Source organism: Xiphophorus couchianus, chromosome 15 (genome assembly GCF_001444195.1).
Source record: "Xiphophorus couchianus chromosome 15, X_couchianus-1.0, whole genome shotgun sequence".
Taxonomy (NCBI): domain Eukaryota; kingdom Metazoa; phylum Chordata; class Actinopteri; order Cyprinodontiformes; family Poeciliidae; genus Xiphophorus; species Xiphophorus couchianus.
The window spans coordinates 22,248,521-22,263,144 of NC_040242.1; the positions used below are offsets into that span (position 1 = coordinate 22,248,521).

The 14,624-nt window shown below is 42.1% G+C and overlaps 1 protein-coding gene across 4 annotated transcripts in view; it reads right to left on the reverse strand.

Moving 5' to 3' along the window:
• fynb (FYN proto-oncogene, Src family tyrosine kinase b) overlaps window positions 1–14,624 on the reverse strand; it is a 74,514-nt gene that overhangs the window by 44,508 nt on the left and 15,382 nt on the right. For 3 of the 4 annotated variants that reach the window (XM_028039978.1, XM_028039982.1, XM_028039981.1), the window contains exon 2: window positions 10,886–10,965. The exons of the other annotated variant lie outside the window; for it this stretch is intronic. The gene's annotated coding sequence lies outside the window, so the exon portion shown is untranslated. The remainder of the gene's footprint in view (window positions 1–10,885; window positions 10,966–14,624) is intronic. 4 annotated transcript variants of the gene reach the window in all.

Here is a 14,624-nt window from a genome sequence, read left to right on the forward strand (position 1 = left end):
AATAATTGTTTCATCACAATTAATGCAAATAATTGTTTCATCCCTACAACAAACATAACTTCTTATAGCCTTCCTTTAATGTCTTTCTGCTGAGTTCCTTGTGTTGGTCTATTAAATAAAACATGTGAAGTTATTAGAAAGCTTTTCTACGGCACTAATTATTTAGTTTGTGTGTGTGGGACTCATCTATAATAGAGCTGATGTTTGATGAAAAAAAAGACAAAAGAGAAGAAAGGGGGTTATAATTCATGTAGTGGGTGATGCATCTTCCAGCGTGCAAATGCAAATGCAAAAAAAAAAAAGGTGCAACCCTGTGCTCTACAAGCTGACAGCCATGTCAGCGTCATCACGGCCTGCAGGATGTGGTTAGAAGCTTCAGATGCTAAGTTTCCATTCAGTTCAGAGAGCCTGGCTGCTGAACTGAACCGGGTTTCAGCGGTCCTCATCATGAAGGGTCCTACTCCAAAACCAGATTCAGCTTCACCTGCTTCAAATTATGTAAAATAAAAAACTCATATTTAGCTTCTTCTGCCTCTGTCTATGAATAGTCTGAGGAGGCCTCTGGACTGGCCAGGGTTCAGTTCCATTTCAGGTCACTTATTTATATTATGATTCACAATTCACAACAAATAATATGTCAGAGTACTCCGACATGTTGTGCTTTATTTCGGATGTTTTAAACAGCTTCCAGTTTCAGTGTTCTTTACAAAATTAAAGTTTATTAGACTCTGACAGTGTGAACTTGCATTGTTATGCCATTGTCATTATATTACTTCAAAATGACGTCAAAGCAACAGTATCATTGTCTATCGTAATGATTACTGGGACAATTTATCGTCCAGCAGAACGTGTCATCATGACAGGCCGACTCAGTCGTCATGTTGCTCTGTACAGCAACGGCCAACTAAAAGCTCGGTGTGACTGAAGCCTTGATGTCTGCAGTCGCAGGTTAAACACCTGAGAGAAAGCAGAAGCAGAGGTCAAAGTGCGGGGTTAAAGAGCAGGAAGCAGGGCTAGCTATGACTGACAGCATGTGAGACACTCGTCACTGACCTAATGCACTGATCTGTCTCTCTGAGCCCGTTGCTAGGTTACCATGTTCCAGAGCACAGAGCTATAAGAGCGCTTTGTGTGCCCGAGCAGCTAGACCCGAGCTGGCAGAGCGGGGGGTGCAGGTGCGATGCAGCGGGTGGGCTGATTTAAGGGCCCATCGAGAATCAAATACAAGAAAGTGGAATATAAATGACATGTTGGAGCAGGAGGGTCCAGGGCCACGATGCTGAGAATCAGGAAAGATGCAACTACTTGTCCCAGTGAGCAGACTGACCTGCAGCTCCAGGAAATACTCTGATCCAGTAGAGTATTACTGACTATTACTGCTTGTATTTTTACATGGCAGCCCTGTGTAGGCTCCAGCATACAGCATGAACAAGCTGGGAAAACCCCTAAAGACCATCAGCTCTGCACAAAAGCAAATAATGTTTTTTTTTTGTTTTTTTTTTTCAGAAAATCAGCCCCAACAAATGTATCATATATGATACATGCATATAGGATATAATGTAAACAGCACTGTCAGAGATGTTCAGACAGTGCTGAACAGTGAGTGTATAGCAGGTGTGTGAATGATCTAATCATCTGAGTGTTGATTCCAGCAATACCCCAAAACCAAATATCTCCACCGAGAGAAAGCATGAGACCACAGTGGAGAGAAACAACTTCCCTTTAACAGCATCATATGGCTGGGACTGCAGAGGACAGAAGAGGTTCAGCACTGTTTGAACTAGTCACCCTCTCATTTCTTCTGTTGTTGCCGTGGTGACTGCCTGTAGGTGGAGCCTCTGGAAAGATGTTCGCAGTTCCATAGAGTATGAGGATGATTAACCCGCCTGTGTGTTGAACTTGCATCCGTTGTCATTTTTACAGTTTCCCACATATTGAATAACAAAAAACAAACTAGCCTGAAAAGGAACACATTTGTGATTATAACAGGAGTTATCACCTCCATCCAGAGAAAGCGTTAGGTGAGGTAAGGCAACATAAAAGTTTTCTATGCAACTTTTTCCACAACTCTTGGTCAGATTAAAACACGTCTGGAAACCAATCCCCCCGTCCCCATTGTCTCCATGAAACCTAAACATCTCCCATGTTGGCAGCTGCTGCAAACACTTAAGTTTTGCAGCCTCAAAACTGGAGTGACTGGAGCTGATTCCAGTCATTACTGACTGGAATCAGCTCCAGTCAGTAATGAAAGCTTGAGGAAGAAAGAGTTCAAATAACATGGCAACATCTTTACTGCCTGGAAGCAGCAAGAGGCGGTAAGAGCTCTCTGGTCTGTATATGAACATGCAGACTTTTTATGGACTGTTTACAATAAAATCAAGCTCATTTGAAGGAACTATAATTTTCTGAATCTGTTATTATGCTTGTAACAGCATACTGTGACGACCTATCACTTCATTTGTTTATGTGCTCAGGTAAGTTTCTTTTCTGTTGAAGAGCAGAATTTAGATCTATAACAGAATCAAAACTCCCCCGTGTGTCCTGAAAACAGCCTCCAGTGAGCAGAAAACGGACTAAAACTGTGCTCTCAGTTTCCGCCAGCGCCCCACTGGGATGACGTGTTGCACCTTTGGCATGGTTTGACAGATTGTTTGTTTCCTGTGCTCAAGTGGGGCGACACAAAGAAACCTCAGACTGTATCACTAGGGTTATATTTATATATATATAAAAAGCAGAGCCTCTAATTATAGCAGTAGTGGGCCTGAGATATGGGGCCGTATCTAATTTGTCTCCTGCTGTTTACTCTTTTTTTCATCAAAGCTATAGAAACAGCACGGCGGGCGGGCGCCTTTAAAGTCAGTCAATAAATTACTGTGAACTGGAGCAGCATGACGACGGCCAGTCAGCTTCCAGGACTACATGCTGAAGGCATTTATTGGATTCTGTTACAAAACCGAATAAAAAGCTTTATTTCCGAATAAAAACAAATACAAAATGCATACGTCTTTTATTTTTCCTTTTTTTAAACTTATGATTTTTATTTCCTTCATTAACAAAAAAAAGAACATATACAGCTCTGGAAAAAAAAAATTAAGAGACCACTTAAAATGATCAGTTTTTCTGATTTTACTCTTTATGGTTATATGTCAGATTAAAATGAACATTTTTCTTTTATTTCTATGAACTACTGACAAAATTTAGTTTTTTTTTTTTTTTTTGCAGAAAATGTGAAATAGTCAAAATAACAAAAAAGATGCTTTCAGACTTCAAATAACGCAAAGAAAACAAGCTGATATTCATTTAGAAACAACAACACTAACGTTTCAACTCAGGAAAAGTTCAGAAATCAATATTTGTTGGAAGAACCTGGAGGTTTTCAGTGGGGCTCAGTGCAGCAGGCTCTTCATTTTTTTTCAGAACTATATGATTACAAAGAGAAAAATAGAAACAGAGTGATGGCAGATCTTATTATAATCTGAAGGTTGCATGTTAAAACTGGTAGGATAGAAACAAAAGAAGTTGAAAAGAAAATGAGATTTCTAGATCAAACTTACTACAAAGGTGAACCAAAAGCTACTAAATCCTTAGGAAATCAAATTGATAGAATTTGTTGTTTTCCCATCAGTAAAGACAATTTAATAAGAACAAGCAGCTGCATGAACAGACGACAAACAGTTGCAGGGAAGGTTACATTGATAGAAAGATAAGGTTGTGGTAATCAGGTCATGCTGCCTTCCTCCTGAAAGCGTCACATAAAAACTGTGCATGTGGCTGAGTGCAAAACACAAATCACTACCACAGTTTTTGCAAGATTTTTAAGGATATTATTTCAACAGTTTTGAAGTTGAGAAAATGGAATCACCTAACAGGGCTGCAACTAATGTTTATTTTAGTTATTGATCATTCTGATAATTAATTGGTTTAAAATTCTGCAATTCTTTATTTAACCACCCAAGTCTTTTTTGTGCAATACTAAAAGTACATTAAAAAACTACAAATAAATAATTCAGATTCTATTTTAAACAATAAAAGGAACATTTTATGACATAGAATGCAGTAACACAGATTATTCACGGAGTTTCTCAGCCAAAATCAGTGCAGTCGGCTTCTGCTGCTTACACACTGCTGCTTCCAAAGTTCACACTTTGATCGCTAGACAGGCTTTAAAAAAAACTTTGAAATCAGCCTTATATGAAGCATATGTGTAAACCAACATTGAAGATTTCCCCCTGGCTGCAAGAACAACACAGCCATGAAGCGAACTAGGGACATATGATATTATTGGCATGTATCGGCAACGGCCAATATCAGCTGTAAAATATAATGGGACATCGGCCATCCCATTAAAATAACAGGTGCTGTTTTTATATGACAAACCAGTGACAATGATGCCTGCAGCACAGAATGTCAAATTTGTGTTGTCATTGTCTTAGAGAGAGCAGATGTCATGAGTAAATTTGACATTATGCAATAATGCATAATGCAAGTTGAAAGTGTTGCATCATTTTCAGCTTCCTTTTTAGCACTTAAATTTGGTGCTAAAAAGCACCAAAAATTTGGTGCAGGCTAAATTGACAAAGACAAGGCAGTATTTTAATTCCACAGCCGAGAGGGCCACAAAGTTTCAGTAGTTAGGGACAGGAAAAAAATATTGGTATTGGTATCTGTTACCGACCAAAAATCTAGCATCGTGGATCCCTAAAGCTAACTAGCTTCACTAGTCCATACGGGGTTCAAAGTTTAACAGTATGAGTGAGCAAATGAAAATAAGCCTGAAAGATCTTGGAACTGTTAGACGTTAAAGGACCGTCAGGGAAGTAAGACGTGTTTCTGTGTTTCTGTTTTCTCTGGCTGAAGAGCGGCAGACGTGTGCGGGGCAGAGACAACCCGTGGCGGTCTGGACGTCCCAGCTGAGAGTCAGACGTGGTTTCTGTGCGGCGGTCAAGATCATCTCTTTGTTTACCAGACTGAGTCAACACCAGGACGCTCAGCAGTTTAATGAACGGCCCACCAGTTTTATTTATAGGCCACAGCAGTGAAACGGCACACATTTCTGACTTCTATTTTGAAAAAAATGTTGAAAAGTATAGCTTTGCAGCAGAAAATGGTTGTGCTGTTTATTTATTTATTTATTTTTTGCCTCATTTCTGACTGGCTCCTGGGATTCAGTCTCTCGATTTTCTTTTCTGCTTCTGCAGCATTCTTAAAATAAACAAGGAAGCCATTGTGTTATTTGTCCCCTCCATCCATCCCCTCCATTGCTCTCTGGAAGCAACATGCACACAGAAATGTGAGCCTTTCCTTTTCCACACTCGTATAGAAATGTTACAGCCAAGCCAAACGTGTTTGTTTTTATCTCCAAGTGATAAACTGTGGTCTGAAATCCCTCCTGAGTGGATGAATTGTACATAATCTGTAATTAAAGTTTGGTGAGAAATATTTTGTGGGACTGCATAGACTGAAATAATCCAAGTTATGTCTGGGCCTGAATCTCAGGGGTGACCAAGATGGAGTCTGGGGTGGGATGCCCGTCTCCTCCCCCCCTACAGGCTACACTCTGCGGCGAAATAAAGCAGCATTAAATCCTGGTGGGACATTCATTAAGCTGCTGCTTTAGCCCCAGGGGACCGGAGGCGGCATATGGCTGCAGCCCCACCCCAATTAGAATTAAAGCCACGGTACCGCTAAACCTCCAACATGTGGGGGGCTGATGGAGGCTGTGGCTGATTACTGACAGGCCGAAGTTATCTCCTGTTGGTGCTCAACTGTGGTGAACCACTCTGCAGCCCTGTGTGGTGTAACTGGTAAATAAACCTTTATGACGAAGCAGAGCGTGAACAGAGACAGCTTGGACCAAAGCGTCTGCTGCATTCAGAAAGCTGAACCTCAGTCACTACATCTGCTCAGATGACCTTACGGTGACCCTGAAAGTTTAAGAGCTCTCCTTCAGTCAGGAGATCTTTCCCTTCTTAAGGAAAGTTGGTTTTAAAATCATGATGAAATAAATAACTGATGCAAAAATGAACCGATAAGAATCATCAGAGGAAGCAGCAGAGAAGTGATCAAACACACTGAACGGATCCTGTGAGTTTCTCCACAGTGTGAAAAGTGTCAGGTCTTAATTAGGGGTGAAACTAACAATTATTTTAATAATTGATTACTCTGATGATTTAATAAAAAAATCTCTTTCTGCTGATTTTTCATGTAACCACTTAAGATTTATTTTTTGTACAATATGACTATGAAATCTCAGCTGTCTGCAGACAGTGTGTGTGCAGACGGTTTGAAAACACACACACACAGTGCGCCCAAGTATGTGAGAGTTGTAAAGGTGATCCGATGTAGTCCAGGTTTCCCACAAACCGTGAAGTAGCCCTTTTGTTTACTGGAGATTAGAAACAACAAACTTTGTTGTCATTAGCGGCTGATAGTTTTCTAGTGTTGGTATTTTCATCCTGCTCATAAATCATTTGAATCTTATCTGTCAGCATTTGTCTCTTCTCTAAAAATAGACGAGATCAATGATAAAAATCAAACCCATTATCTCATCAGAAACACCTCAAATTAACCCAAAAGCCCAGCAGTGGAGGGGTGATGATGAGGACCAGGAGCTCCTCTGTATGCTGAAGTAGTTGTCCACAACGTTATCGATGTGAAAGATCAGAAACTCTAAGCAGCAGCAAGCCGACAACAGAACAGCTGAAAAATCTCAGAGCGAGTCGCCACCCAAACGGCGGCGAGTTCCCTGCTGATCTCAGCAGAAGTTAGCATGGAAGATAACAGCAGCGACGCAAAGAGAACAAGGAGCGCCTCTGCTTTACAAGGAAGCGTCTGCTGTCTCCTGCCTGCAGGTTGAGAGGGTAACACAGGAAGAGGTTAGGGTGCTGCACCATCTGCACAGTCACACACCAACATGAGCCTCACACCGCCACTTACAGCCTGGATGCTACCCAGAAACACAGGCGGAGCTCTGCAGTAGTCGGCTGTTTGTGAGCTGCAGCTGAACTCTAAACACTCTCAGCCAAACAGCAGTGAAAATCAGCACCAGCAGATGACACACTCCACAAACATCCAACCTCGGCCGGCTGAGTGCTTTGCTTTCTGCAGGACAACCTTCCTGCGTTTCGGGCGACGCTGGGGATTCAAAGACACACCGCTGACCTGGTGTCGGGAGTAAAAACCGGATCAAATCCTTCTCTGTGGATGTGAGGGTTGAACTCAGGAGGAACATTTCCTCTGCTGTGTTGGACAGAAACACATGGGCTGTTGCTCCAAACAAATCTGCAGTAACTGAGTGAGGATCATAGGCCGCCTCGTCTCACATGGCTGTTTGTATCTGCGTACAGCTGGACAGATGAGCGAGTTTTATCCTCAGGAGCCTGAAGGTGCCAGGAGGCTGCACCAGCCCTGTGGAGCTCCACAGAGCTCCCCCTGTTATCTCGCCTGATTCCTTTTCATTTTTCCATGATGTCAAAACAGTTGTAGCCCTAAAATGCAACCAGCAGTGTGCCTCCACTGGCCTCAAAAGCTGGAAATGAGCCCACAGACTGATGACATCATCACCTGGCCTCTCCAGAGGCAGTGCTGTCCAAACCTTTAGCAGCTCGTTAAAGGAACACAAAAATTATCTGATCATGTTTTTCCTTGCGCAACAATAAAATAAACACAATATTTTAATGAAAGCTCATTGTTAATAGAAAGTAGAGAATAAATTATTGCAGGTTCCAAAAAAAAAAAAAAAAACAGGGCTTGCCTTGTTAAAACAAAGGCAGACAGTTTCCTGATTTCTTGGATACAATGTCTTGTAATGTTTAGTTTATTCCCCAACTTGCTCTTTTTGCTATTTGCACCATTTTCCCTTTAGGTTCTATTTATGGTGGTGGCAGAATTATTTTTCCTTCCTTCCTGCTCCTGTTTCGTCCAGCTTTCATATTAAAAGCCTTCCCACTTCACAGATATCTGATATAACTCCACCATAAATATTACAAACATACGTTTCAAAACACAGGTGAAAATGACTGAGAGCTCGCTCCGTCTGTGTCTCTCCTTTGATAGTCGTAGTTAGCAAAGACAGAAATAATCTTTGTGACTTTGTTCAGAGCCAGCATGCAGTGACAGTCATATAATGAGTGTGGAGGAACAGGAAGGTGTCAGCAGACAGATCATTTCGGTTCATGTTGTGGGGGGAGAGAGACGGTAGCACATGAAAAAGCCATACTCTGTGACAGTATAATGTTGCAACGCTTAACAAGGTTCATTAGTGCTGCTCTTTCTGCATCTCGGTACCATGAGGCAAACTGGGTTACAACAACAGCGACACATGGGCCTGGAGCTGCTAACATCCAGCTGACGCTGAGCCAGTGTGTGTTGGTAGAATCACCAGGCCTGGGATGAAACCAGGATAATTACCTCTGCTGTCTGCTGATTTTCTCCTGCGCGCAGCGGAAACTCTCAGAGACACCAAGAAGCGTCTGAGTCGTACAAGATGATTGGAATCTGTGACTCATTTGCTGCTTCTCAACAGCTTTTCTACATTGCAGCCCACACACACACTCACACTCGCTCACACACTCGGGCCCAGGTTCCCACAGATGGGCTGCATTTGATGTGCCAACGCTGCAAAGCCCCGTTAGGCTTCCTCTGTCACACGTCTTTTCCTTTCACTGTGGCACGGCGAAGGCCGGCGCTCTGAAAAAGTCTGAATCACACTCAGAACGGCGACCAGCCCACACTGCACCGCCGCTCACCGACACACACACACACATGCACCCCCCCCACACACACCGCATTATGAATACACCTTCTGAGAGTGGAAGACAGAGTTGGAACCCCTCCATCAAGTTACTAACACTCAGTTCTAATTCCCATCACCACGAATAATTGTTCCAGGAATTAATGCAGTAAATGATAATGTTATTGCTTTGAGAGCATGCACAATATTAGTAAATTAATTAATGATAACCATATTATTGTCATTAACTAAAAAATTGTCTGCAGTTTTTTGACTATTTTAGGGTCATGTTGATGAGCTGAATCCAAAAATCACATTGGTTTTTCTCAGTCAGGTCAACTTTCTGAACTATGGAACAACATGAGCATCAAAATACAAGACTTGTTCTCACATCTGGAGAATCTGGATCAATGATGAACAGGAGGAGAGACGCCATCAGGACAGAAAACAAACGGGGAATTTTACACAATGAAGACAAAATGTTCAATTTACATGTACTTTCTCCTGTCAGTATTATTCAATTTACAGAAATACAAGTTTGTAACATTTAATTAATACATTCTGTTAGAAAACATTTCTTTTTTCTCCTAAAACCTTTTTTTGGATGAGAAATATTAACGGAAATGAACTGATAATGTCACAAAAATCTAATCAGAAGCTCAGATTTCTCTAAGTCAAATTATAATAAAACCCTGACTGAAAAAAATGGATCATTTTTTGATTCAGCGGTGCAAAATAATCCTAATTCAGTTGAAAAAACAAAGACAGCTTCTAAAAAATAGTTTTTGTAGCCCAGTGTTATTGGTCTTTGAGAGTTTGCTCTCTTAAAGACCAAGACATTTTTGTACAGAGTAGTTAACTAGAAGAGATTTTAAATATCCAAAATAAAACACAACCAAAAACAAAAAACAAAGTGTTAAAAAAACAAAAACAACTTACAACCAAAATCATAAATAAAATGGATGATGATTTCTGTTTTGCATTAATAAATTATTCTTATTTTTCGGGCTATAGCCCAGGGACCCACCACCTTGTAGATCTGGCCCTGTTTAGACCTGATGTTTACAGAGCAGAGCAGAGTCGGCATTGCATCCTGGTGATTAGTAGGGGTGGGAGTTATCATATTGTTTATAAATTTCTTGAGAATTTTGATGCATCATTGTTAATAAGGTTTAAAACCTTCTGAAACTATCTGTACTGTTAGTTTTACTATTTTCTCCACTGTTTGTTCAATGGGAGAAGCAATGAATATCTGTATGTCTGAAGATATGATTAAATGGAGTTATTGTGTGCAGCTAAGTGATACAAATCATACTTTATGTGTCCTAAAGAAAACGAATGGAGTGTTTTTCTTCCTGGAGTACACAGGAAGAAAGATATGATGACTTTTATCAAAAGTACCATAAAATACTGTGATAAAGTTTTAAGTCCATGTTGCCTGCCCCTGGTTATCAGTGTAGAATTACAGTAGCTCAATAGAATTCAAATGATGTCCAAATCAGAGGGAGCTTGTAATGTCCACACAGATTTCCAATAATTAAAGTCTGCACTTTATGTTCCAAAGGAGCATTAACCACAATCCCAGAGCATTCACTCGGAGAACACACTACCCCGTTCCCTCAAACAGATTTGGATCATTTTCCTTTCTGCCTCCGTTTATTCCTCAGACTGGTTTTTATCTAGTGAGGAAGTCAGAGTGGACGGGAGCTGAGGATAAAATCCAGACAGCCTGCGGCAGAGGAGGGATGGAGCGCGTTGCTCACTGCTAACCTCACATCAGGTCTCCGGGCAGCAGGACAGGTTGACCTTTCTGACCTTTACCAAAGGCAGCGGGAAAGCATGGAGCTCCAGGTCACAAAGGAATACAACGCCTGAGCTTTTAGCTGCTCGCATCTGCTGACCTGTGAGTGAGACCTCATGAAAGCCACTTCAGTAAGAGGAACGAACCTTTTGTGAAGCACACCCTCCTCAAACACACTAACATCCAACAGGTATGGAGGGAGCAACAGACCAACAATCTCTGACCAACATCCCTTTAAAAAATAACACAGACTCTCCCCAGAAGGAGCGGCATGACCGTCTGCTGCTGCTCGCCATATCAGTCAGATCACATCTGGATGGGGTGTGTATTTGTGTGTGTGTTAAGAGTCATACCTCTGGTTTATGCGCCGTATCACGATCTTTATTTCCTCCACATTGCTTTGTGCACCGCCAAAAAAAAAAACACACAGGCCCTGCGGAGCACAGAGGAGATCAATTATTCATCGCTGCATTCAATAAAATATGAAAAATCATCCCGCGTGTGCCAGTAGCAGCTACTCATCGCTTCTTTGTGAAAACGGAACGTGCTAATTTCTTTTTGCCCCAGAATGCTTTGGGAAGGTCAAGGCCTGTCGGAGCTGCTGCTCCAGCCTTGTATCGGTGGATTACAGGGTTTCCATGTTACACAGGAGAAGACAGACATGGAAGCTCAGTGAAGGCAGATTAGAGCAGCTGGGATGAATAATCCCATCCACAAAAAAAATCCCACCAACATGGAAACATGTCAGCACCAATGATTCTGCCGGATTTCATCTGGTAAACAACAGGTAGCAGCAGAGCATGCACCGGTTGTTAAAACCTCGTCCAATATTCAAAAAGATCAGTGCAACATGGTGCGCACCCAGACAGCAGTTTATTTATCACTGAAGAGGAGAGAGAGGAGAGCATTTTGAAAAACAATACTAAAGTTTATGCTTTTTTGTCATGAACGTCCTACCTGGAGGCTGTGCCTGTTTCTCTGTCTGAGCCTAATGATGAATGTATTTAGAAGAACATGTTCGTTTACAGACTTCATAGTCCGTTTTATTTGTCTTTGGTTTATTTACTTATTTGGATATTTAAAATGTGCAAATATCTTTTCACTTGAAGTAAAAGAAACTGACGAGTAACGTTTCAGCAAAATAAAACCTTGTTTTAAGCCAATAATTATTTAATATAAAGAGTACCGTAGTTCCACTGGCATACCATTTCACTTATATCATCAGAAAAATGCTTTGATCAACATTGAAGAATTATGGACTTAAAACAACCTCCTATATCTTTTTGCAGTGTGGTTGGTTTGCCCTTCGCCTCTATCCTCTATCTACCCGTCCAGACGACAACGCTTCAAAGGTCTTGTGGTTCATTCAGGTACAACGTTGCAACCCTCTGTCGTGCTGCTACATACAGTAGTTCTACATGGTCAGAGGACTTTTAATTTTTTTGCCATTAGTTTGATCTGACCCATGACCATCAGGGAAATTTACTGGGACGCACTTCTTGGAGGAAGTTCAGTGTTTTGCACAGTCTATTGAGTGATAAAGAAACTGAAACTACACTTAGTGATGCAGTTCTGACGCATTTTGAGCTTCAAAAATGTAGTGAAAGTGACCCACTGTGTTCTGGATAGTTTCAATCAGAATGAGAATCAAATGTTTATTATATAATCTGTTTTCCAGCGTAACTTGTACACATATTATTCTCCAAAAAGCTTAAGTTAAGCTTTGAGTTAATTATTCCAGTCCAGCAGGATCCCTGACTGCTTCCACAAACTCCCTGGAACAAAGCGGCAAAAAAAGAGAAATGTATGATGTGAACACATGGCAACTTTTGTTCAGAAGATAAATAAAGTTTTCAGCCGCTGCCAGCTAAGTGGGCACAGTGGAGACATTGTATGGCAGAAGGGCCAGGGTCAACTGCACAGCCTGCCACCCAGCTGACCTTTATTTACAAAAGATGCGCTGTCACTGCTGCCAAATATGCTCAAAGTCATTAGCCACTGATTTGACTTTAAAGATCAGCGTCGCTAATCTAATTTAATCTGCCTCTGTAGATTCACCGTTAGCCGGAGCAGAGCATTAATGGAGGCGAGATTACGAGCAGGCTTTGCTGTAATGCAGTAGCAGACACCTGCACAGAGAGCTGCTGCTGCTGCTGCTGCTGGTTTGTTTGTGAGGGTCTTTCACATGAGCACATAAGGCCGGAGGAACTCACTCACACTGAGGACACGAGAGAGAGAGAGAGAGAGAAAACACAGAAATAAGGAGGACAACAGGATGAGGTGGTGTGAATTTGGTTTGACAAGTTTCCTCTCCAGACGGTGGTGAAGTGTTCTCACATATCAGAATCAGACATGTGGACTGCAGAGCGGCAACGCGCCACAGCAGAGCCATCAGAAGGCTTTCCAGACTTTACAAATTAAAATCTGAAAGGTGTGACGTACATTAACTTGACAATTGCCTTCCTATCCAATTCCACCCGATTCTCATCTCCCTTCGGTTTACCATCTGGGCTTTCTTCCATTGACATGGATTTCTATTGCAGATTTACTTTTTTACAGGGCCAATCAGCGAACGGAAGGAGAAGTTGTGATCGATGACGCCGATTTTTAGAATTGTAGTCTGCCTACAGGCAGTGGCAGTGAACAAAGCCGTTCAGTCCATAATGGTCATGCTTATGAACATTGAATTAACATTAACAGCCACTTCGTTCAGCTCTGCACTTTTCACAGTGGAGAATGACTGTTGACATCTCGGGGGATTTCTCGTCAGCTTCACAGTGTCAAACTGCCGCTTTACATACGTCATAGCCAAACGCTAGCGATTGGAAGCAATTGTACCTCAATATCTGGGGGTTCAGACACTTTGTATGAAGCAAAGTACAGAACAAGGGGTTGCTTTTTACCAGGCTAAGCATACATTTGTAGTCAGTCTAAGGGCTCGAAACATGGAAGGCAACAACGGTTCCTCTCTTGTGTGATGAGGCGACAATCTCTTTCCCTCCTCAAGCCAAAACTGGTGCATATAAAATTTGGAGCTGGTACTTGGGGGCTAGTGTTGCAACACAAGAAAGTTGAAAAGGATGTCACTGCTGTCACCATCATGTCCCATATGTTTGGCAGAACCCACCACCGTTCCCCGACTGTTGAAACCACAGAATGTCCGCTTCAAGTACCTCTGCAGGGTGAAGTATGCCTGAGTATGTAGGGGCCTTTAGAGATCATTGATGAGCAAAAAGCATCATAAAACCCAAGGAACACAGCAGGCAGGTCAGAGTGGAAGATGTGGAGAAGCTTAAAGTCAACAACCAAAGCTCTGACCCATCTCCCAGAGTTCTGTCCAATCCATCATCTGAACATGGAGAGAGGACGGAGCAACTGGGGACCTACCACAGCATGGACCACCTCAACTGAAGCACTGAGCGTGGAAAACACTAGCCTATGAAAAACTCTTAGTGGTGGAAAACTATCACCACACATCAATCCTGAACACTTCACCCCCCTGACAAAGCATGGTACGGGCAGCTTCAGGCTGTGGGGCGGCTTTTGGTTAGCAGGGATATTCGTCTGAGCTAGGAACAGCTGAGTCCTGGAAGAAAATCTGTGAAACTTTGGCAGAGGTTCACATTCCAGTGGGAAGCATTTTAAAATGGCCTAGTTAAAGTCCACACCCAAATGCAATTAGAGGGCCTGAATAAAAATATAAAAGCCTCATAAAACAAATAAATAAAAAAGATAATCATCATCTATTTCCTCTCACTTCACAATCATGCACTGAAGTTGAACATTTGGTTAATGTTCTTATACAGAGGCTTTTTAGCCTCAGTGATTGAAGTCTTCATTAGCATTAGAAAAGCATCGCTGTTATTTGTCTGCTTCTCGCCTGTGTTCTCACTGTGTCGGTCCGGACAGACATGGTGAGGGGCCGCTGCGCCGACTCCTTTCAGAAGCAGACCCCTCTGGTTAAACATAAAGGCAGAGCAGCTGCGGAGGGGCCGGGGGTAAGAGGAGGGGGCTGAGGTTTATAGTTCTTCATCCTCAGAGCCGTCACAAGGCAGTCCACGCCACAACAAGCCGTCTCATTCTGTCCTGCTG